The sequence below is a fragment of the Cetorhinus maximus genome, chromosome 23 (genome assembly GCF_964194155.1).
Source record: "Cetorhinus maximus chromosome 23, sCetMax3.hap1.1, whole genome shotgun sequence".
Classification (NCBI taxonomy): Eukaryota; Metazoa; Chordata; class Chondrichthyes; order Lamniformes; family Cetorhinidae; genus Cetorhinus; species Cetorhinus maximus.
The window spans coordinates 23,357,968-23,380,115 of NC_135901.1; the positions used below are offsets into that span (position 1 = coordinate 23,357,968).

Below are 22,148 nucleotides of genomic sequence, written 5' to 3' on the forward strand. Positions count from 1 at the left end.
TCTTGCAATAAAGGCTAACATTCCATTAACTGCGCCTGCATGTTAACTTTCAGTGACTTATGGACAAGGACACCCAGATCCCTTTGTACATCTACACTCACAGGGTTTCATCTGTTTAAAGCCACAGACAGAAAGGTCCAGGTTTCTCCTGGAGTGGTGTGCAGGGCATGATTTCAAAATTTGCAGATGATACGAAGATTGGAAACGTTGTCAACTGTGATAAGGATAGTCTTGAACTTCAAAAGGACATAAACATTTTGATGGATTGGGCAGACAAGTCGCAGATAAAGTTCAATGCAGAGAAGTGTGAGGTGATTCGTTTTGGCAGGAAAGATGGTGAGACATTTTAAAATAAAGGGTGAGCCTCTAAAGGAGGTGCAGGAACAGAGGGATCTCGGTGTATATGTTCATAGGTCATTGAAGATGGCAGGGTGTGTTGAGAGAGCAGTTAATAAAGCATATAGCATCTTAGGCTTCATTAATAGGGGCATTGAGTACAAGAGTAAAGAGGTCATGTTGAACTTGTATAAGACATTAGTTAGGCCTCATCTGGAGTACTGCGCCCAGTTCTGGGCACGATACTTCAGGAAGGATGTGAAGGCATTGGAGAGAGTACAGAGGAGATTCACAAGAATGATTCCCGGGATGAAGAACTGTAGCTATGAGGATAGATTGGAGAGGTTGGGACTGTTTTCGCTGGAGAAAAGAAGGCTGAGAGGAGACTTGATAGAGGTATTCAAGATCCTGAGGGGTATGGGCAGGGTAAATAGTGAGAAACTGTTCCCACTCAAGAGAACATCAAGGACTAGAGGGCACAGATTCAAAATAATTGGCAAAAGGAGTAAATGTGATGTGAGGAAAAATTTTTTCACCCAGAGGGTGGTTGGAGTCTGGAACAAACTTCCTAAAGGGTGGTGGAGGCAGGTTCAAACAAGGTATTCAGAAGGATTGGATTGCTATCTGAAAAGGCAGAATATGCAAGGGGATAAGGCAGGGGAGTGGGACTAGGTGGAATGCTCTTTTCAGAGAGCCGGTTCAGACTCGATGGGCCAAATGGCCTCCTTCTGCACTGTAAAGATGCTGTGAAAAGATACTGAGTTTGAGACAAATCAGCTTTCAAAATGATGCAATCTCGGACCTCCAGACCCACCCCTTCTTCCTATTGGTCTGGAGCTGCCATCAATCACTCGGGCATTGTGAACTGTCAAAGACTCAGCATGCGCGATCCACCCAGCCAGGCCACAGCAGTAGAGCGGTTTCTAAGGTGCACAGGATTGTTGATAATCTGGTTGCCATTAGAGACTGAGTCTTGGTTAATCTTTGTCTGAATCTGGGAATGTGAGGCTGAGATCTTGCCAACAGAGCGATGACATAGGGATTGTAAAAGTACAAAGATCAAGTTTCAACTCCTACCATTCACACCATGCGATAATTATTGTTGGTCAATCCTGACAATAAATCTCTATTAATACATCAATAACAGACCAACAGACCATTGTTCTGCTTGTTTTACATTTTACATATTTAAAAGAAAGCAGCGTTACACCTGAAGATAGAGAACTACACCAGCTTACGTGGGTGATCAGCAGTTTAGTAGTAACAGGGTTGATGACAGATTGTTACAGCAGAGGGAGGCCATTCAGCCCCTTGTGAGCAGAAGGTGCGTCTGATGGATAAGATGAACACATGAGGGGATACGAGAGAGAAACTGGAGAAAGATGCAGGTTCAGGGCTCAGATAAGAGGGAATTTTAGAGGCAGTTTGTCCCAGTGGGCTACTAGAAGAGAGGGAAGCAGCAGAGGCAGCTGATCGGATTGTCTCAATCTCAGTAACGAAGAAACTCCATGAGCAAATCACACGTTGTTGGAGGTGAGGATGGAGGAGACAGGGAGAGGGAGAGCACTTCTAACTTGTGTTAGAGATATTTAAAAGACTTGATAGTGTATTTGATTCAAAGCTGATTTATTTGACTTTTATCCAGAATATTAGCCCCTATAACTGGGCTGGAGTTTAATAACATGAACAGAAACAGACCCAATGGACATGCTTCAGTCCTAATTATGATTAACAGCAAAATCCAATCACTGTGGTTACTTGTGAACTCGCTGGTGTCTCAGCAAATTTCTTCCCACATTCTAAGCAGGAGGATGGCCTCTCCCCACTGTGAAATTCCTGGCGTACAATGAATTGAAATGATTTCCTGGATACAGATCTGCAGTGAGAGCACCTGAACGGTCTCTCGTCAGTGTGAACATGTAGATGGAACAGTTCCCAAGAACTTTTATTTCACTTCCCACAGTCCAGGAATTTAAAAGGTCTTGCCCAATATGAAATCACTGGTGTGTCGAAGCAGGTTGGGTGACCGAGAGAAGCCCTTCTCTCACTTGGAGCAGGTGTACGACCTCTTCCCAGTGTGAACTCGCTGGTGTTTCAGCAGGGTGGATAACTGAGCGAATTGATTCCCACACTCGGAGCACATGAATGGTCTCTCCCCAGTGTGAACTCGCTAGTGTCTCAGCAGGTCATTTGTCTGAGTGAATTCCTTCCCACACATGGAGCAGGTGAACGGTTTCTCCCCAGTGTGAACACGCTGGTGTTTTAGCCGGTGTGATAACTGAGTGAATCCCTTCCGACACTCCGGGCAGGTGAACGGTTTCTCCCCAGTGTGAACATGCTGATGTCTCAGTAGATGTGATAACTGAGTGAATCCCTTCCCACACTTGGAGCAGGTGAACGGTCTCTCTCCAGTGTGAACTCGCTGGTGTCTCAGCATGTTGGTTGAATTAGTAAATCTCTTCCCACACTCGTAGCAGGCGAACGGCCTCTCCCCAGTGTGAACTCGTTGGTGTGTCAGCAAGTTGCACAACTCACTGAATCCCTTCCCACAATCAGAGCAGGTGAACGGCCTCTCCCCAGTGTGAGTGCGCTGGCGTGTCTGCAGTTTGGGTGACTGAGTGAGTCCTTTTCCACACTCGGGGAAAGTGAAGGGTCTCTCCCTAGAGTGAGTGCATTGGTGTTCACTGAGGTCAGATGATCGCCTGAACTCAATCCTGCAGTGAGAGCACCTGAACGGTCTCTCGTCATTATGAACAACTTGATGGTACCTCAGCTCCAGGGAACTTTTAGAGCACTTCTCACTGTTTAGACATTTAAAAGCTCTCTTATCAGTGTGATCTCGCTGGTCTGTTAACAGGTTGGATAACTGAATGAGTCCCTCCCCAGACTCTGTGCAGGTGGAAGGACTTGATTCAGTGTGAACTTGTCGGTGTTTCTGCAGGTTGGATAACTGAATGAGTCCATCCCCAGACTCTGTGCAAGTGGAAGGACTTTCCTCAGTGTGGTCTTGCTGGTGTTTCTCCAGGCTGGATGACTGAATGAGTCCCTCCCCAGACTCTGTGCAGGTGGAAGGACTTTCCTCAGTGTGGACTCTCTGGTGTTTCTGCAGGCCGGATGACTGAATGAGTCCCTCCCCAGACTCTGTGCAGGTGGAAGGCCTTGCTTCAGTGTGAACTCGCTGGTGTCTCTGCAGGCTGGATGACCGAGTGAATCTCTTCCCACATTCAGAGCAGGTGAACGGCTTCTCCCCAGTGTGAATTCGCTGGTGATCCAATAGGTTGGATAACCGAGTGAATCCTGTCCCACACTCGGAGCAGGTGAATGGCTTCTCCCCAGTGTAAACTTGCCGGTGTCTCAGCAAATCATTTGCCTAAGTGAATCCCTTCCCACACTTGGAGCAGGTGAACGGCCTCTCCCCAGTGTGAATTTGCTGGTGTCTCAGCAAATCATTTGCCTGAGTGAATCCCTTCCCACACTTGGAGCAGGTGAATGGCTTCTCCCCAGTGTGAATTCGCTGATGTCTCAGCAAATCATTTGCCTTAGTCAATTCCTTCCCACAATCAGAACAGGTGAACGGTGTCTCCCCAGTGTGAACTCGCTTGTGTCTCAGCAGGTGGGATAACTGAGTAAATTCCTTATCACACACGGAGCGGGTAAATGGCCTCTCCCCAGTGTGAACTAGCTGGTGTCTGAGCAGGTTGGTTGAATTATTGAATCCCTTCCCACATATAGGGCAGGTGAATGGCCTCTCCCCGGTATGAACTCGCTGATCTGTCAGCAAATTGGTTGAATTAATAAATCCCTTTGCACACTCAGGACAGGTAAATGGCCTCTCCCCTGTGTGAGTGCGCTGGTGTGTCAGCAGGGTGGATGACTGAGTAAATCCCTTCCCACACTCAGGGCATGTGAACGGTCTCTCCCCAGTGTGAACTCGCTGGTGTCTCAGCAGGGTGAATAACCAAGTGAATCCCTTTCCACACTCAGTGCAGGTGAACAGCCTCCCTCTAGTGTGAATGCACTGGTGTTTCGACAGATCAGATGATCGGTTGAAGCCTTGTCCACACACAGAGCACGTGTACGGTTTCTCCCCGCTGTGAATGGTGCTTTCTCCTTCCATGTTCAAACTCCAGTGATATTCAAGTTACGATAAATTGGGCGACTCCGTCAGATCCTGATGTGATATTTGGTTTGAGTTTCCTGACTGCAAATCCTCCCCTTCTAATACCCTGTGAAATTTATTGAAAACAGAAAAAAGGGAGTGAGAGAGAATCCACAAAAACACAAAGGCAGGTTGTGAAATTGAGCTGAATGAATCTGGTAATTTGTGGGGGCAGCACTAGGAAAAAATGACCATCAAAGCAGCTGGATTATCATAAAAACCCAACTGGTTCACTAATGTCCTTCAGGGAAGGGAACCTGTCACCCAATTTGGGTCTACACAAGACTCTAGCCTCTATGGGAAGAGGGAGAGAGAGAGAGAGAGATAGAGAGGTGGGAGAGGCAGGGGATTAAGGGGAGTTTTATATACCTACAACTAACCAGAATTTTGACAGAATCTCCCAAACCATCAATCTCCACTACCCAGAATGACCAGGGTAGGAGGTGTATGCAAACACCATTACCTCCAAGTTCCTCTCTAGGTCACACACTATCCTGACTTGTCTGATTTCCAGTACTGGATGAGCCAAAATCACTTCCATTTAAATATTGGGAAGACTGAAGCCATTGTCTTCAGTCCAGCAACAAGCTCCACTCCCGAGCCACTGACTCCATCCCTCTCGGTGAATGCACTGTACTTAGATTTAGAGAACACAGTTGCTAAGGTGCCACATCAAAGATTATGGTGGAAAATAAAAGTTACGGTGTAGTGGGTAACATATTGGCATGGATAGAAGATTGGCTGGCCAACAGGAACAGAGAGTAGGCATAAATGGGTCATTTTCTGGTTGGCAAGCTGTAATGAGTGGGGTGTCACAGGGATCAGTGCTGCGGCCTCAACTTCTTACGATTTATGTAAATAACTGGGATGAAGGGACCGAAGGTATGGTTGCTAAATTTGCTAATAATACAAAGATAGGTAGGAAAGGAAGTTGTGAAGAGGACGTAAGGAGGCTACAAAGGGATATAGATAGGTTAGGTCAGTGGGTAATAATTTGGCAAATGGGGTATAATGTGGGAAAATGTGAAATTGTCCATTTTGACAAGAAGAATAAAAAATTGGGAAGATGTGGTAAATCAAAGAGTAGAAACAAAGCAACAGAGAAAGGTATAAATAGGGGGAAATCTAGAATCACCAAGACCGCCTGTTTCCACCTATTTAACATCACCCGACTCCACCCTAGTCTCAGCTCATCTGCTGCTGAGACTCTCATCCATTCCTTAGTTACCTCTAGACTTAACTATTCTAACACACTACTGGCCAGCCTCCCACATTCAACCTCCTTGTAATCTTGAGGTCATTCAAAACTCTGCTGCCCGTGTGCTTACTCACACCAAGTCTTGTTCACCCATCACTCCTGTATTCACTGACCTACAGATACTCCAGGTTAAGAAGCACCTACATTTTAAGTTTCTCATTCTTGTTTTCTAATCCCTCCATAATCTTATCACTCCCTATCTCTGTGATCTCCTCCAGCCTTACAACCCTCCAAGATATATGTTCTCCTCTAATCTGGCCTCCTGAGCATGCCTGATTTTAAAAGGCCTTCGGTGGCTATTCTTTCAGTTGCCTAGGTGCCAAGCTCTGGAATTTACTCCCTAAACCTCTCCACATTCCCCCTCCTCCTCTTCAACCAACCTTTGGGTCACCTGCCCTAATATCTCCTTAAGGGGCTCAGTGTCAAAGGTGCTTTGTAACATTTCTATGAAATACCTTGGAGTGTTTTATTATATTGAAAGGTGCTATACAAATACAAATTATTGCTGTTGATTTGGACATATATCATTGTTCCTTCCTCATCACTGGATGCATAACCTGTAACTCCTTATCTAACAGCATTGTGGGAGCACCTTCACCACATGGACTGCAGCGGTTCAAGAAGGTCAAACATCATCTTCTCCACAGGTAACTGGGGATGGGTAATATCTGCTGCTGGTCTTGTTAGTGACTCCCAAATCCAATAATACATTTTAAAAATATGCATATGTAAAATAGAGTAAAAGCATCCACAGAACTACTTGTTCTGGAACAATATCCTTTTGCAACCTGATCTCTCCTGGAATCTACCTCCCTCGACAATTTCACATCGGAAATTGCTGGGTCCGGCTGGGTTCCAAAATCCTTGGGGTTATAAACCCAACAGCTTCTCCTCCATCACCCCTCCAGCTCAAACTGATATAACAAAGGCTTTCAAAAGGAAATTGGATAAACGCCTGAAGTGAAAATCACAATCACTGGACTATGAGGGAAGGGCAGGGGAGTGGGACGAACTGAGTTGCTCCCGCAGACAACCAGCACGGGGCGATGGGCTAAATAGCCTCCTTCTGTATTGCAATCACTTGGTGATTCTATAACTCAATGAAAATGGGCCTACACTGGAGGCCAGGGACTAACTTCTGCAGCCACTGTCGACCCTGCTACAAACCGGCTCTTAATTGGTCCACGTGTTTCTAGACTCGGTTCTGTGAGCAACGCCTGCAATAAAATAATAGCAAATTCTGCAGTGCTGGAAATCTGAGATACAAAGAGAAAATGCTGGAAAAACTCAGCAGGTCAGGCAACATCTGTGGAGAGAGAATCAGAGTTAACATTTCAGTCTGCAAAATGAACTACGGGTATTAAAAATGATGCAGAATTTAATGGTCAATATAAGTTCAAAAACAGAAGAGAAACGGGCTATAGTGCAGGAAAAACAATTCCTGACCATGAAAGATACTGTGGGAAGATAAAGCTGGGAAGCCAGAAGCACATGGTCGGGGAATGAGCAGTGGCAGAAACCTCATTGAGACATGGTCGGCAGAAGTAACAGTAAAATATACTAAACGTAACTAAAATACACCCATTATTAGAGACAGAGGAAGTTAGACAATGGCAGAGAGGTGATCAGAAAGAGCAGAGGTGAAACAGAGCAATGTATGGACATGGTTTCAGATCCACAGTAAAGGAGCCACACCAGCTCCAGAGCCATGGAACCTCTCACAGGTAACAGAGCATAGCATTAAAAGCTCTAAATTTTAGATGGTCAAAAATACTCACTTTTTTATTCACTCACGGGATGTGGACTTCCCCTGGCTGGGCCAACCCTAATTGCCCATCCCTAATTGCCTTTGAGAAGGTGGTGGTGAGCTGCCTTCTTGAACCGCTGCAGTCCATGTGGTGTAGGTACACCCACAGTGCTGTTTGGAAGGGAATTCCAGGATTTTGACCTAGCGACAGTGAAGGGACGACGATATATTTCCAAGTCAGGATGGTAAGTGACTCACTTCTGAAACGATTTCACTGTTTTCAATTTTAAAATCTCCTGTTGGAACCTGCAGATGGAAAGATATCAGAAGCACTGGAGTCACAGAGAAAAATCTCCCAGTTGAGGAAATACCCGGGGAGCGGAGTGATGTCACCGTGCAATTGTCGATGTGTGATGACATCATAGACACGAACACAGAACATCTGGGTCTGTGCAAACCAGTGATCACCACACATTATGAAGGATGTGATGGTCCTTGAGACGGTGCAGGGGAGATTTACCAGAATGGTTCCAGGAATGAGGGATTATAGTTGCAATGTTAGGTTGGAGAAACTGGGGTTGTTCTCCTTGGAGCAAAGGAGATTGAAGGGAGATTTGATAGAGGTGGACAAATTTATAATAGATTTAAATAAGGTAGATAAAGAAAAGCTGTTCCCATTAGCAGACCACAAAATGATTTGGGGAAACAGATTTAAGATCTACAGGGGAATTGTGAAGAAGAAATTTTACACAGTGAATGGTAATGACCTGGAACTCAATGCTTACACTCAAAGGCCAATAATATCCAGGTCCTGATGAATCGAATGATTCTATAAGTCCTGATGTGGTGCTTGGCTTTAAATTTCCGTTGGCAAATTCTCCCCTCCTAACCCCCCTGTAAAAGGAGTTTCTAAAATCTATCCCTGTCAGTCCAGGATGGAAATTCACAATATTCTCTCCTCCGGCTGACAGGAACAGGGATGACCGCGCATGCGCCCTGCTGCACATTGACCCCGCTCAAGATGGTGGCCGTTAACCCGCGCTTGTGACCACAGGAAGCTCAGCGGCTCCAGGAAATCCCAGACTGTGCTGGGAGCTTCTTATTCGGGGTTTGACGCTTTCACTGGGTGTTCACGGAGCCTTTCCGTCCGCTCACTACGCTCATCGCTCCCTCCGACACGCAGCTACCTTATTGGCTGCAGAGACGACATACAGGTACAGTCCCTTCGCTATCACTCCCAGTGCGCATGCTCCAAACATTGTGCTGTCCTGCACTTGCGCAATGGGCTCCTGTGGTCTGGATGGGGGACATTCTCCGCCGCGAGGGATGCTGGGGAAATGCCCCGCCATTGTAAATGAGACATGGTTTTCGTGATTTCTTGGCTGTTACCGGGTGCAGACTGGGAATAAGAACCACAAATAAAATTAGAAAACAGGTTATAGAGGAACCCAAATGCACGGGCCATTATCCACTTCCAGAGAAGGGGAATTGGAATTGGTCAGGAATTTAGAGTCACCAAAACAGTAGAAATAATTGTAGAATCCATCCCCTGTTGAATTCACATGTGAGTTCACTAGTTTGTCATCAGGTGCGATGAACAAGTGAGTCTTTTCCTATCAAACGGAACATTTAAAAAGACTCTCTACGGTAAAAATATGCTGATCATGCATGAAACCCTTTGAACCTTTAAACTGCAGTGTGAACAGTTGGAAAAATAACAAAATGCCCTCGCTCTCATGAAATATATCAACAGCCTCTCTCTGATGTGACTGTGCTGCTTTGTCAGTAAATGGGATGACCAAGTGCATCTCTTTCCACATTCAGCTGCTGAGCAGTCAATCTGTGGTGTGACTGTATCATGAGTTTGCAGCTCTGACAGGGAGTTTACTCCCTTCCCACAGTCAATGACTTGAATTTTTATAGCAGCTTAACGGTATAAAAACGTTCCAAACCCCTTCACAGGAGTGTTAACTGTCCTCACATTAAAATGGATGATTGCTGACATTTCTATGCTTGTGTTTCTAATTTAGTCCCAAAACACAGCTGTAATTTCCATACAATGAAAACAGGAATGCACAGATATTACTGACACAAATCAGCGGCTCTGAAAAATGGTCTCTTATATTGTATAACACACTGATGGTTGTGAAACTGTAGATCCTCTGGCTCTGTATGATCCAAGCCTTCGTTGACCTGTTAGCAATATAACATATACTGGAATTATTTGTGTATTTCATGATTGTTACATCACACACATTTATTTCAGTCAAATGCCTTATGGCTGATGGTTTCCCAGACAGATTAATTCCAATAATCTTAAGTAGCTGTCTGTCTTCTAGTTTTGTTTATTTTGTTTTTGCATTCAGTCAATCTCATTTTTATTTCCATGGGCACTTGTTGCTTGTATTTTCACTATTAATTTCTTCTTTCTACTGTTTCTAAATCCATTTCCCATCTGCTTAATGCCTCACCATCCTGACCATTCAGACAATGTTCCCAAAGTTGGTAAGAATGTAAGATGTGCCAAGCAGTATGGTGTATGCATTTAATCCATTATGTGTCTCTCTGTCCTCCTGAAGTTTGTTATTATCCTCCTCACTGTTTCTTATATTTCTGAGTTTTGAAACACATGCAAATTTTAAAATTCAGCCCTGTGTACCCAAGTCCACTTCATTGATATATATTAAAGAGAGCAGTAGTGAACTCTGGGGTCACACTGCTGAAAACATCCCTCCATCCTGAAAAACAAACGTTTCTGCTTTCTGTCCCTGAACCAATTTAATATCCAGGCAGCCACTACCCTTTTAATCTGATGGGTTTCAACTTTGCTGACAAGTCTATTGTGTGGTACTATACTAGCCACCATTTTATCCACCAAGGCATCAACTCCAATACTTTATACACTCTTGCTTGATGAAGTTAGACAAATACAATTTGCTTTTAACAAATTCATGTTGGTTTCCATTTATTAATCCATACTTTTCCAAGTAGCAATTGAATTTCGCCCAGATTATTAGCTTCATCATTGCCCCACCACTGATATTAAGCTAATTGGCTGTAATTGCTGTGTTTTTGAACAGGGGTGTAACATTTGCAACCTGTCAGTCCTTTGGCACCACTACTATATAAGGAGGATTACAAGATTGTGGCCAGAGCCTCCACAAGTTCCATCTGAAGGACACTGTCTCTCACAGTGCAACAGTCCCTCAATATCACATTGGAGTGTCAGCCTAGATAATGTGCTCAGGTTTATTAATATTTCCTGTTGCTATCGACGTAGATTATTAAGAAACAATGAACTCTTATAATGTCATCCAGTCCTGGTGCGATGATGTCATGAAGACTATTAAATAAGAGCGGAGCCTTAGTGGTGAAAACAGTTTTGTTCGAGATGGCAGCAAGTCCATCACTTATCGATCTGTAAATGAAACTAATGGAAAAGAAAGTTAGGGAACACATGAACATCAGGAGTAATGTTGTAAATTGTGAAGTTGTGCAATATTTAGGGCTCCTTTTAGATATTGTGCAATATATGTGCTATGACATTAGAGCAGCAATGATCAAAGTCAGGGAAATATTGGACTACAGAGTCAAAACAACATTATATTCTTTCTCCTTGTAACCCGCCTTAGAATTCTCTTCATCAACTGGACCATCAATATAGAAGAATTTGCATCTTCTGTAATTACAAGAGGAAAGTTAGTGGCTGTAATTATCCCAGGATTATGCCCTGTATTGTACACTATCTCTAAATGGGGCTGATAACCCAGGGTGGCAATAGATTGCTCAATGTTTTGTTGTTGCCTCTGTGCCAAATGTTGTTCAGTATAGATTTAAGGTTCAGAGAAAGAGGTGGAATTGCATGGGCAAAACTGCTTGTAGTCTTTGGAGGGTAATGGTTCCTTGAATTTCTCAAACATTGTGGCCCTTACAGGCACCAATACTTTATCCCCAGTGTTAGTGAGGTTGGTTAGTGTCCACCCAATTGGACAGGAAGTTTCCCCGTGTCTATCTGTTTGTGTGGGTGTTTGCGTGTCCATAGAGAGAGAGAGAGATTCTTCAATCAGATATTCTTCATCCAGGGTGAAACCACAAACTGACCATGTGCTGTGTAAAACCTGATATCTACACAACCAGACCCCACTTCTCCTGGAACAACATGAAGAGTCTGCAGCTTTCCAGATCCCTTCCTCTCCCCTCACTATGACACTCAGATAGTTCACAAATTCCTTATGTGCATCATCCCACAGCACCACTGGAGCCTTATCAACATTTAGCAATGGGATTGCTGCCAGCACAGGAATCAGCTCTGAAATACCGTGACTCTAGTTTTTAGACTTCCTGCAGTAATACACTGAGCCAGATCTTCTCACCTAACACCAATCCATATTCCCATCAGAGTTCCAGAATTTTATGTGATTGTAATAGAAAATGTAATCGAAAACACATATCATTTAACCCCTCCAAATGTGATTGAGCACTCACCACCATCACCCCCACCCGAACTACAAGAGGTTGTCTTTGAGATTGAAAGCAAAATGCTGCAATGCTGGAAATCTGAAACAAAAACAGAAAATTCTGGAAAAGCTCAGCAGGCATAGCAGCATCTACAGAGAGAGAAACAGAGTTAACGTTTAGAGTCCATATGGCCCTTCTTCAGAGCTGGAGAGAAGTAGAAATGTGATGAAATTTATACTGTTTAAGGGGGGTGGAGCAGGTGAAGCTGGATAGAAGGCCAGCGATAGGTAGGGGTAAAGGAGAGATTGACCAAGATGTCATGATCGACAAAGATGTCATGATCAAAAGGACAAAGAGAGTGTTAATGGTAGTGGTAAGGGCTAAAAAAGGTGCTGATTGTAGCATTAAGGTAAGAAAGCAGAATGTGACAATAGCAGAACAAGGGTAAGCCCACAACGACACCTGATAACCACGAATAATAATAACTTCTATCAGGGAGATATAACAGGGAGATGTGACATTGAAAGTGAGATGAGTCATGAGATAAGTGCATTTAAGTGCAGAAAGAGGTTGTTTAAATCAGTGCTTCCCAGATGTTTGCCCAGTGTGACCCCATTTTAATGCCTCAGACTTTGTGACCCCAGAGTGAAAATTTGAGGGTACAAGAGCTGTTGAGTGGGGTTGAAGGGATTGTTGATATACTTGGGCTCTGATTTTTAATGTAATAGCCTCCTGGTTATTCATCTTATTGGATCCTGATTATGGACACAATTGGAAAATGACTTTAATGTAATAGGATCCTGAGTATTGATGCCATAGGACTCTGATTATTGAAATAATTCTGATTATTAATGCATTAGCATCCTGATAATTGCAATAATTTCCTGATAATTGACCCAATAGACAGCTGACGATTAATGCAAATGGAACCGTGTAATTAAATGTAATTAGATCCTGATTATTAATGTAATAGAATCCTGATTATTAATCTTATAGGATGATTATTTTACATTAAGGTCCTGATTGTTGATGAAATAGGCACCAGACTATTAATGTAATGGAATCTTGATTATTAATGTAATAGGATCCTCTTTATTGATGCAATAGGATTCTGATTATTAATGTAACAGTATCCTGGCTATTAATACACTCTGATGCTGATTATGAATATATTTTCCTGATTATTAATGTATTATGATCCTAATACATTATGATTCTGATTCATATATTATCTTGATTGTTAATATATTATCCTGACTATTAATATTACAATCCTGATTATTAATACATTATGATCCTGATTATTGAAGAAATCAGTTTTTCAGAAAAAATGAACACTGACCTTTTCACGAGCTTTTTCTGCAGCAGCAATTGGGCCTCAGAAAGTAGTCCATTAGGCCACGTCCACCAATAAAAACAGGAACCGGCTTTTAAAATTTTTGTCACATTCTAAGCATTTAAACCTCCTCTCTCTCCAGTATGAACTTGCTGGTGTGTCTGAGAGCTGAATGACCGAGCGAATCCCTTCCTACACATGGAGCAGGTGAACGGCCTCTCCCTGGTATGTTTGTGCTGATGAATTTCCAACTCAAATGAGTACTTTAATCCCTTTCCACTGTCCCCACATTAACATGATTTCTCCCCAGTGTGACTGGGCTTGTGCCTTGACAGGCCAGATGATCAGCTGAATCCTCGTCCAGGGATATGGGGAAAGAATGGAGGAGTGGGATTAACTGGATTGCTCTTTGAAAGAGCCAGTGCAGATTCGATGAGCCAAGTGGCCTCCTTCTTTGTTGTACACTGATGAGATCCTAAGATTCTATAACAGGATTATGATTCATAATAAACACCACACGATCGAATCATAGAGCTCACAAGGTGGCCGTTCAGCTCATTTTGTCTGTACTGCCTTACTGAAAATGTTGACATTCTGTCCCACTCCCCTGATCTTTCTCCCGATTCCTGAAAAATCTTTCCTTATGAAGTAAAAGTCCAAATCGCTTTTGAAAGTTACTATTGGATCTGCTTCCACCAGCCATTCAGACAATGCATTCTAGATTATCAGAACTCACTGAGTAAAATAATCTCTCCTCATCTCCATCCTGGTTTTTTAGCCAATTATTTTAAATCTGTGTCCTACAGTTACCAACCATCCTGCCAATGGAAACAATTTCTCCATATTTGATGAAAATACTTCAAAAATGCTCACACCTCTATTAAAATCACTCCTTAACCTTCTCTGCTCTAAAGAGAACCATCCAAGATTCTCCAGTCTCTCCACATAACGGAAACCTCTCATCCTTGATACTATTCTGGTCAATTTTCCACGTACTCTCTCCAAGGCCTTGACATCTTTCTTGAAGTTTGGTCTTCAGAACTGAACACAATATTTAAGCTGAGGATTAAAAAGTGATTTATAAAGATTCAGCGTGACTTCCTTGCTTTTGTACTTCATGTCTCCATTAATAAATGGAGGACCCCATTGTTAAGGGAAGTTGGGTAGTCAGCAGTTTAGTGAGAATATGGTCAAGGGAGCAGAAGGCAGGTCTCGTAGACAAGATGAACTTTGAGGAAGTTAGAAGATAGAGAAATTGGAGAAAGATGCAAGTTCAGGGCTCGGAAAGGGAAGAACTTTAGATACAGTTTTTCCCAGTGGGCTAGTGGAACGGAGGGAAGCAGCAGAGGCAGCTGATCAGATTGTCTCAATCTTCGTGACAAAGAAGCTGCATGAGCTCCTCACACTTGTTGTTGGGAGGTGAGGATGGAGGAGACGGGAGAGAACTTCAAAAGGAACTAATGTGTTAGAGATATTAAGAAGATTCAACATACTGTGTTTAATACAAAGCTAATTTATTTGACTTTTATCCAGAAAACTAACCATGATAACTAGGCAGGAGTTTATTAACGTCAGTAAAAATAGACAGCTATGAACATGGTTCATGGACGTGATTAACAGCAAAATCCAGTCACTGTAATTGTTTGTGAACTCGCTGGTGACTCATCAGGGTGGATGACCGAGTAAATCTCTTCTCACACACGAAGCAGATAAATGGTCTCTCCGCACTGTGAACTCGCTGGTGTTTCTGCAGGTGGGATGACTGAGTGAATCCCTTTCCACACATGGAACAGATGAATGATCTCGCTCCAGTGTGAATTCGCTGGTGAATTTCCAGCTCAGATGGGTAATTGAATCCATTCTCATAGTCCCCACATTTCCATAGCTTTTCCCCAGAGTGAATGGTGCTTTTTGGTTCCATGTTCAAAGGCTGATGATATTCAGGTCCTGATGAATTGGGCGACTCATTCAGATCCTGATGTGATGTTTAGTTTGAGTTTCTGAACTGCAAATCCTCCCCTTCTAATCTCCTATGCAATTGATTTAAAACAGAAAAAAGGGAGTGAGAGAACCCACATGTACCAAAGGCAGGTTATGAAACTGAGCTGAATGAATCTGATAAGCTGTGCAGCCAGAACTAGGAACAAGTGACCATGAAAACTGCTGGATTGTCGTAAAAACCCAACTGGTTCACTAATGCCCTGCAGGGAAGGGAACCTGCCACCCGGTCTAGGCCTACACAAGATTCTGGACACTATGGGAGGAGAGAGAGAGAGAGAAGTGGGAGAGGCAGGTAGTAAATGAGAGAGCAACTCAATCATTACTTTGACAGAAACTCCCAAACCCTCAACCTCCACCACTTGAAAGGACCAGAGGAACAGGTGTATGTGAACACCATCAACTCCAAGTTCCCCTCCAAGTCACGCACCATCCTGACTTGCCTGACATCCAGTCCTGGATGAGAAGAAACTTCCTCCATTTAAGTATTGGGAGACTGAAGCCATTGTCTTCAGTCCCTGTGGTAAACTCCACTCCCTAGTCACCGACTCCATCCCTCTCCCTGGAAACTGTCTGAGGCTGAACCAGACTATTCATGATTTTTATGTAATATCTGACCCCGAGATGAGTTTACAATCACATATCAGTGTTATCACCAAGACTGCCTATTTCCACCTCAGTAACATCGCCTGACTCCGCCCTAGTCTCAGCTCATTTGCTGCTGAAACTCTCATCCATTCCTTTGTTACCTCTAGACTTAACTATCCTAATACACTCCGGGGCGGCTAACCTCCCTGTAATCTGCTGCCCGTGTGCTTACTCACACTAAGTTTTGTTCACCCATCACCCCCGTGCTCACTGACCGACAAAGGTTCCTGTTTAAGAAGCACCTACATTTTAAAACTTATAGCCTTATTTTCAAATTCCTCCCCAACTGTTCCCTATCTCTGTGATCTCCATCCGCCTCACAACCCTCCGAGATATCTACACGCATCTAATTCCAACCTCCTGAACATTCTTGATTTTAACTGTTCCCACACCTTCAGCTTCCATGACTGAGGAATTTCCTCCCTAAACCTATTTGCCTCTCGACTTCGCTTTCCTCCTTTAAGATGCTTCTACCTATTTCGCCACAATCTGGTCACCTGCCCTAACATTTCCCGATGTGTCTCAGTGTCAAATGTTGCTTTGAAACATTTCTGTGAAATGCCTTGGAATATTCTAGTACATAAAGGCACGATATAAACACACATTGTTGTTGTTGACTTGGACATATATCACTGTTCCTTCGTCATCGCTGGGTGAATAACCTATAACTACTCATCTAACATCATTGAGGAAGCACCTTCACCACACGGACTGCAGCGGTTCAAGAAGGGCATACATCATCTTCTCCACAGGCAACTGGGGTTGGGTAATATCTGCTGCTGGCCTTGTTAGTGACACCCAATACCAAGGATAAATTTTAAAAATATGTATATGTAAAGTAGATTGAAAGCATCTACAGAAATACTTTTTCCTAAAACAATACTCTTTTACATTGTCTGGACAGTGTCCATTCAACAACCTTTTCTCTCCTGAAATCTACCTCCCTCGACAATTTCGCATTGGAAATTTCTGGGTCAGACTGGGTTCCAAAGTCCTTGGGGTTAAACCCAGCAGCTTCTCCTCCAGCTCAAACTGATGCAAAAAAAGGTTTTCAAAAGGGAACTGGATAATCACCTGAAGAGAAAAACACAACTGCTGGACTATGAGGAATGGCAGGGGAGTGGGACTAACTGATTTGGTGTTGCAGAAAACCAGAATGGGCACGATGAGCTAAAGGGCCTCCTGTTTTTTGTTATCATATTCTGATTCTATTAAAAAGACCTGTACTGAAGGCCAGGGACTTCTGTAACAGCCACACTGCTACAAACCGGCACTTAACTGGTCTGCCTCTGTTTCTGAACTCTGAGTGCTGCCTTCAATAAAATAACAGCAGAATACTGCAACTGATGGAAATCTGAAAAAAAATACGAAAATGTTGGAAATACTCAGCAGGTCAGGCAATATCTGTGGAGAGTTAACGTTTCAGTGTGTTAATGAATTATGGGGAATAAAAATGGTGCAGAATTTGATGGTCATTATAAGCTCAGAAGTGGAAGAGAAATGGACCATAGCACAGGAAAAACAATTCCTGACTGAAAGATACTGTGGTAAGATAAAACTGGTAAGCCAGCAGCACATGGTTGAGGGAAGGGCGGCTGTGGAAAATGCATTTTTACGTGGTCGGTGAAAGTAACAGTAAAATATTAAACATAATTAAAATATACCCATTAATTAGGCAACAGCAGAGAGGTGATCAGCGAGAGCAGAGGTGAAAAAGAGCGATGGATGGACATGGATTCAGATCCACAGTGAAGGTGTCACACCAGCCCCAGAGCCATGGAACCTCTCACAGATAACAGAGCATAGCATTAAATGCTCTAAATTGTAGATGGATGCTGAATAACAATTCCACTGTTTTCAATTTTAAAATCTCCTGCTGAAGCATGCAGATGGAAAGATACTAGAAGCACTGAAGTCAGAGAAAAATCTCCCAGTTGTGGAAATACCTGGGGAGCAGGGTGATGTCACCGTGTAATTGTCGGCGTGTGATGACATCACAGACACGAATACAGAACATCTGGGTCTGTGCAAACCAGTGGTCACCACACATAATGAAGGATGTGAGGGTCCTTGAGAGGCTGCAGAGATTTACCAGAATGGTTCGAGGGATGAGGGATTTTAGTTGGAATGTTAGGTTGGAGAACTGGGGTTGTTCTCCTTGGAGCAAAGGAGATTGAGGAGAGTTGATAGAGGTATACAAGCTTATAAGAGGTTTAGATAAGGCACATAAAGAAAAACTGTTCCCATTATCTGATTGTAAAAGGATTATGAACGCAAATTGAAGATTTTGAGCAAGAGATACAGGGGGAATGAGAGTAAGAGCTTTTTTTACACAGTGAGTGGTGATGACCTGGAACTTGATGCTTAAACTCAATGGCCAATGATATTCAGGTTCTGATTAATCGAGGCTTAATGTTATGTTTGGTTTGAGTTTTTTGTCTCAAAACCCTCTTCTTACCAACTGCAAAAGGAGTTTACAAAATCCATCCCTATCAGTCCGAGATAAAAATTCACAACATTGGTATACAAAATTATGAGGGGCATAGATAGTGTAGATAGGAAGAAACTTTTCCCTTTAGCGGAGGTGTCAATAACCATGGGCATAGATTTAAGGTAAGGGGCAGGAGGTTTAGAGGGGATTTGAGGAAACATTATTTTCCCCCAGAGGGTGGTTGGAATCTGGAACTCGGCCTGAGAGGGGTGGTAGAGGCAGAAACCCTCATAACATTTAAGAAATATTTAGATGAGCACTTGAAACGCCATCGCATACAGGGCTATGGGCCAGGTGCTGGCAAATAGATAGGTGCTTGATGGCCGGCACGGACACGACGGGCCGAAGGGGCTGTTTCTGTGCCTGTTTCACTCTCTGTCTCTGACATTCCTGCTGACAGGGAGAGTGGTGACCGCGCATGCGCAACCCCCATGCCGATGGCGGCCGTTAACCTGAGCCTTTCACCAAGAAAGATACCGCTCCGTTAATGCAAATAAAGTACCTGAAGCTTCTTGTTTATGGCGTTGAGGCCTCCACTGGGTGTTTGTGAAGCCTCCCCTCCCACCCACTGCCCCTAACGCTGCCTCCGCTTCTCCGTCTCCTCGCCGCCTGAAGATTAGACAAACAAGCATCTATCCACGGACATCATCCGCACTGCGCATGCTCCAGATCACCAAGCCAGATAATGATTGACGGCAGCTCTGGGCCAATAGGAAGAGGGGGCGAGGCTGGAGGACCGATCTTGTGCAGCTGGTCCTCCACACAATCGGAGTGAATGAAGGGGCGGGGCTGAGCCCGGATCTCTCTCATTGGCTGAAACTGCATCATTTTGAAAGCTGATTTGGCTCAAACTCCAGGAGAAAACTGGAACTTTCTGTTTGTGGCTTTAAGAAACCCTGTGGGTGTGGAGCAAAAATTTCAACAATTGTTAGTGAAATGGATTCATTCAGGACAGACAGCAGGGATTATTTCAGGAAATTACAGTGTAACGATTGTTTCTTTTTGAACTCATCCCTTGGAGAACAGTGTGAATTTGTGGATGAATTCACAGGCTGTTTAACGCTCCTTCCATTACTGGAACCATTTAATTCCAGCCGATCTGCTGGTCCGGCTTCAACTGGGAGAGTTTGATGAGTTCCCACAACTCACAATGGGAGTGGACAGCCAGACCCGCTGGACACACCTATCCTGCCTGATATCAACCCAGAATGAGCTGGAGAGCCGTCTCCACTCACCAGGACTGTCTGCAATGGTGTTTCTGACTCAGAGGTGGGAATGTGAAGTTATCTTTTATTAATATCCCTAAAAGTTACAATTGCCACCGAGCTGACAGGTCTTCTCCTTTGTATATCCGTTTCATTGCCCAAAGTGTTGATTTTACTTTTGCAGTTTAACAGTGGCACTCACATCATCTAACCACCTCCTTCCTTGTGAGAGTGCTTACCTTCAGTAGCTGAAAAATACACATTCTTAGCTATCCTCTACCAAGCCTCTCCTCATCCTCTCAGAATGAAATCATTCCTATCTTTATCCAGCATTTCCCATTATCCTTAAATGAATTGTCTCAGGTTATGACTGATTATGCATTATGAATCTAATCAAGCTCCTCCAATGTTCATTCTAATTGAGTTTGATTTCTGGTTAATTGTGAACTATCACATCTGCTTGTGTTTCTGCCTTATCTTCATGTTCAGCCTTGCTTTGCTCGAGTGAACTTTCTGTGGTCAGAATTCAGTTCAGTGACCCCTGTCCAGCTGCATGTATTCTCTCAGGGTAACTGGGTTTGTGTCCATGGTGTCTGTGTTAGACATTGAGTCATTGTTTGATACACAACCTGTGCAGTGAAATCAGAAACTTGTTCACATAAAAGGTAATGCAAATCTGGACCAACCTCCACAAAAGGCCAGGATCAATTGAAATTTTCAATTGGGAATCGATCGATTCTTGTGAAATAAAGATATCAAAGAAAATAGATCGAAGATGGGAAAATGGAGTTGAGGTGCAGATCAACTATAATCTAACTGAATGGGGGAGCAGACTTGTGGGTCTGAATGGCCTCATCTTGTTCCTATGTCCTGGCTGCTGTCCCTCCAGCAATGATTATCTCAGAGCGGGGCCAGTTTGGGATGTCACTGTGGGGCAGGATGTTCAGTATCCAACCCTGAGCTGTCCCAGAAAGGGGCAGTTTGTGATATTCCTGTGGGGTGCAGTATGTTCAGCATCTGACCCTGAACTGCCTTCACTCATCCTGCTCTGACCCACAGTCATCCAAAAACAAAGTCCAGACACAAACATTACTTTCATTTTCTAATTGTTTTACTGGGATTCACCACATTCATGGTAGCTTCCATTACTGGAAGTAAGCTTTTTAAAAAGTGACCCTTCCTGCTTTACTTTACACAACATGCAGATTAAATGTATATGAATATTCAACTTCAGCCCAGTTATTAACATCTGCAGCAACAAACCCCAACTGTGAGAATGCAGTAGAAATAACAGAAGAACCTAATCTCTGCAGTCACTTGTGAATTCGCTGGTGTTTCAGCAGGGTGGATGATAGATTAAATCGCTTCTCACACACGGAGCATGTGAAAGGCCTCTCCCCAGTGTGAATACACTGGTGTATCAGCAAACCGGATGAATCAGTGAATCCCTTCCCACACATGGAGCAGGGGAATCGCCTCTCTCCAGTGTGAGTGCGCTCGTGTCTCAGCAGTTCCCTTTTGCATTTAAAGCTCTTTTCACAGTCAGAACATTTAAATGATCTCTTAACAGCATGAACAAGTTGGTGTGAAATCAGGGCGCTTATCCAAGTAAATCCCTTCCCACACAGGGAGCAGGTGAATGGCCTCTCCCCAGTGTGAATTCACTGGTGTGTTAGCAGGTTACTTGTGTTTTTACTCTTCCCACAATCAGAACATTTAAACGGTCTCTTTTCAGTGTGAACAAGCTGATGTTTATTGTGCTGCGATAACTGAATGAATCCCTTCCCACACACGGAGCAGACAAACGGCCTCTCCCCAGTGTGAATGCACTGGTGTTTCAGCAGGTTGCAGGAGACAGTGAATTCCATCCCACATGCAGAGCAGATGAATGGCCTCTTCCCAGTGTGAGTGTTCTGGTGCCTCAGCAGTTCCCTTTTGCATTTAAAGCTCTTGTCACAGTCAGAACATTTAAACGGTCTCTTATCAGTGTGAACTAGTCAGTGTGAAATGAGGCTGCTTGACCGAATGAATCGCATCCCACACTCAGAGCAGATGAACGGTCTCTCCCCAGTGTGAACTCGCTGGTGTTCAGAGAGCTGGGATGAATTAGTGAATCGTTTCCCACATACAGTACAGCTAAACGGCCTCTCACCAGTGTGAGTGGGTTGGTGTCTCAGCAAATCCCCTGTGCTTTTAAAGCTTTTCCCACAGTCAGAACATTTAAACGGTCTCTTATCACTGTGAACAAGTTGATGTTTATTGAGCTGCGATGACTGAGTGAATTCCTTCCCACACACAGAGCAGGTGAATGGCCTCTCCCCAGTGTGAATGCATTGGCGTTTCAGCAGATCCCTTGTGTTTTTAAATCTCTTCTCACAGTCGGAACATTTGAACAATCCCTTATCAGTGTGAACTCGAGGGTATGACAAAAGATGCAGAAAAGCATGAAATCGCTTCCCAAATTGAGTACAGGTGAAAGGCCTTTCTCCAGTGTGAACTCGCTGGTGTCTCA

General features: G+C 43.7%; 1 protein-coding gene and 1 pseudogene across 2 annotated transcripts in view; one reads left to right on the forward strand and one right to left on the reverse strand.

Moving 5' to 3' along the window:
• The window catches only part of LOC144697326 (uncharacterized), a 228,137-nt gene that overhangs the window by 169,029 nt on the left and 36,960 nt on the right, over positions 1 to 22,148 (forward strand). The gene's annotated exons all lie outside the window — the stretch shown is intronic.
• Positions 1,967 to 19,050, reverse strand: LOC144696914 (uncharacterized; annotated as a pseudogene). Its single transcript, XR_013580277.1, has 2 exons — positions 18,934 to 19,050; positions 1,967 to 4,562 (listed from the first exon to the last, which is right to left on the reverse strand). The product of XR_013580277.1 is annotated as an uncharacterized LOC144696914 (transcript).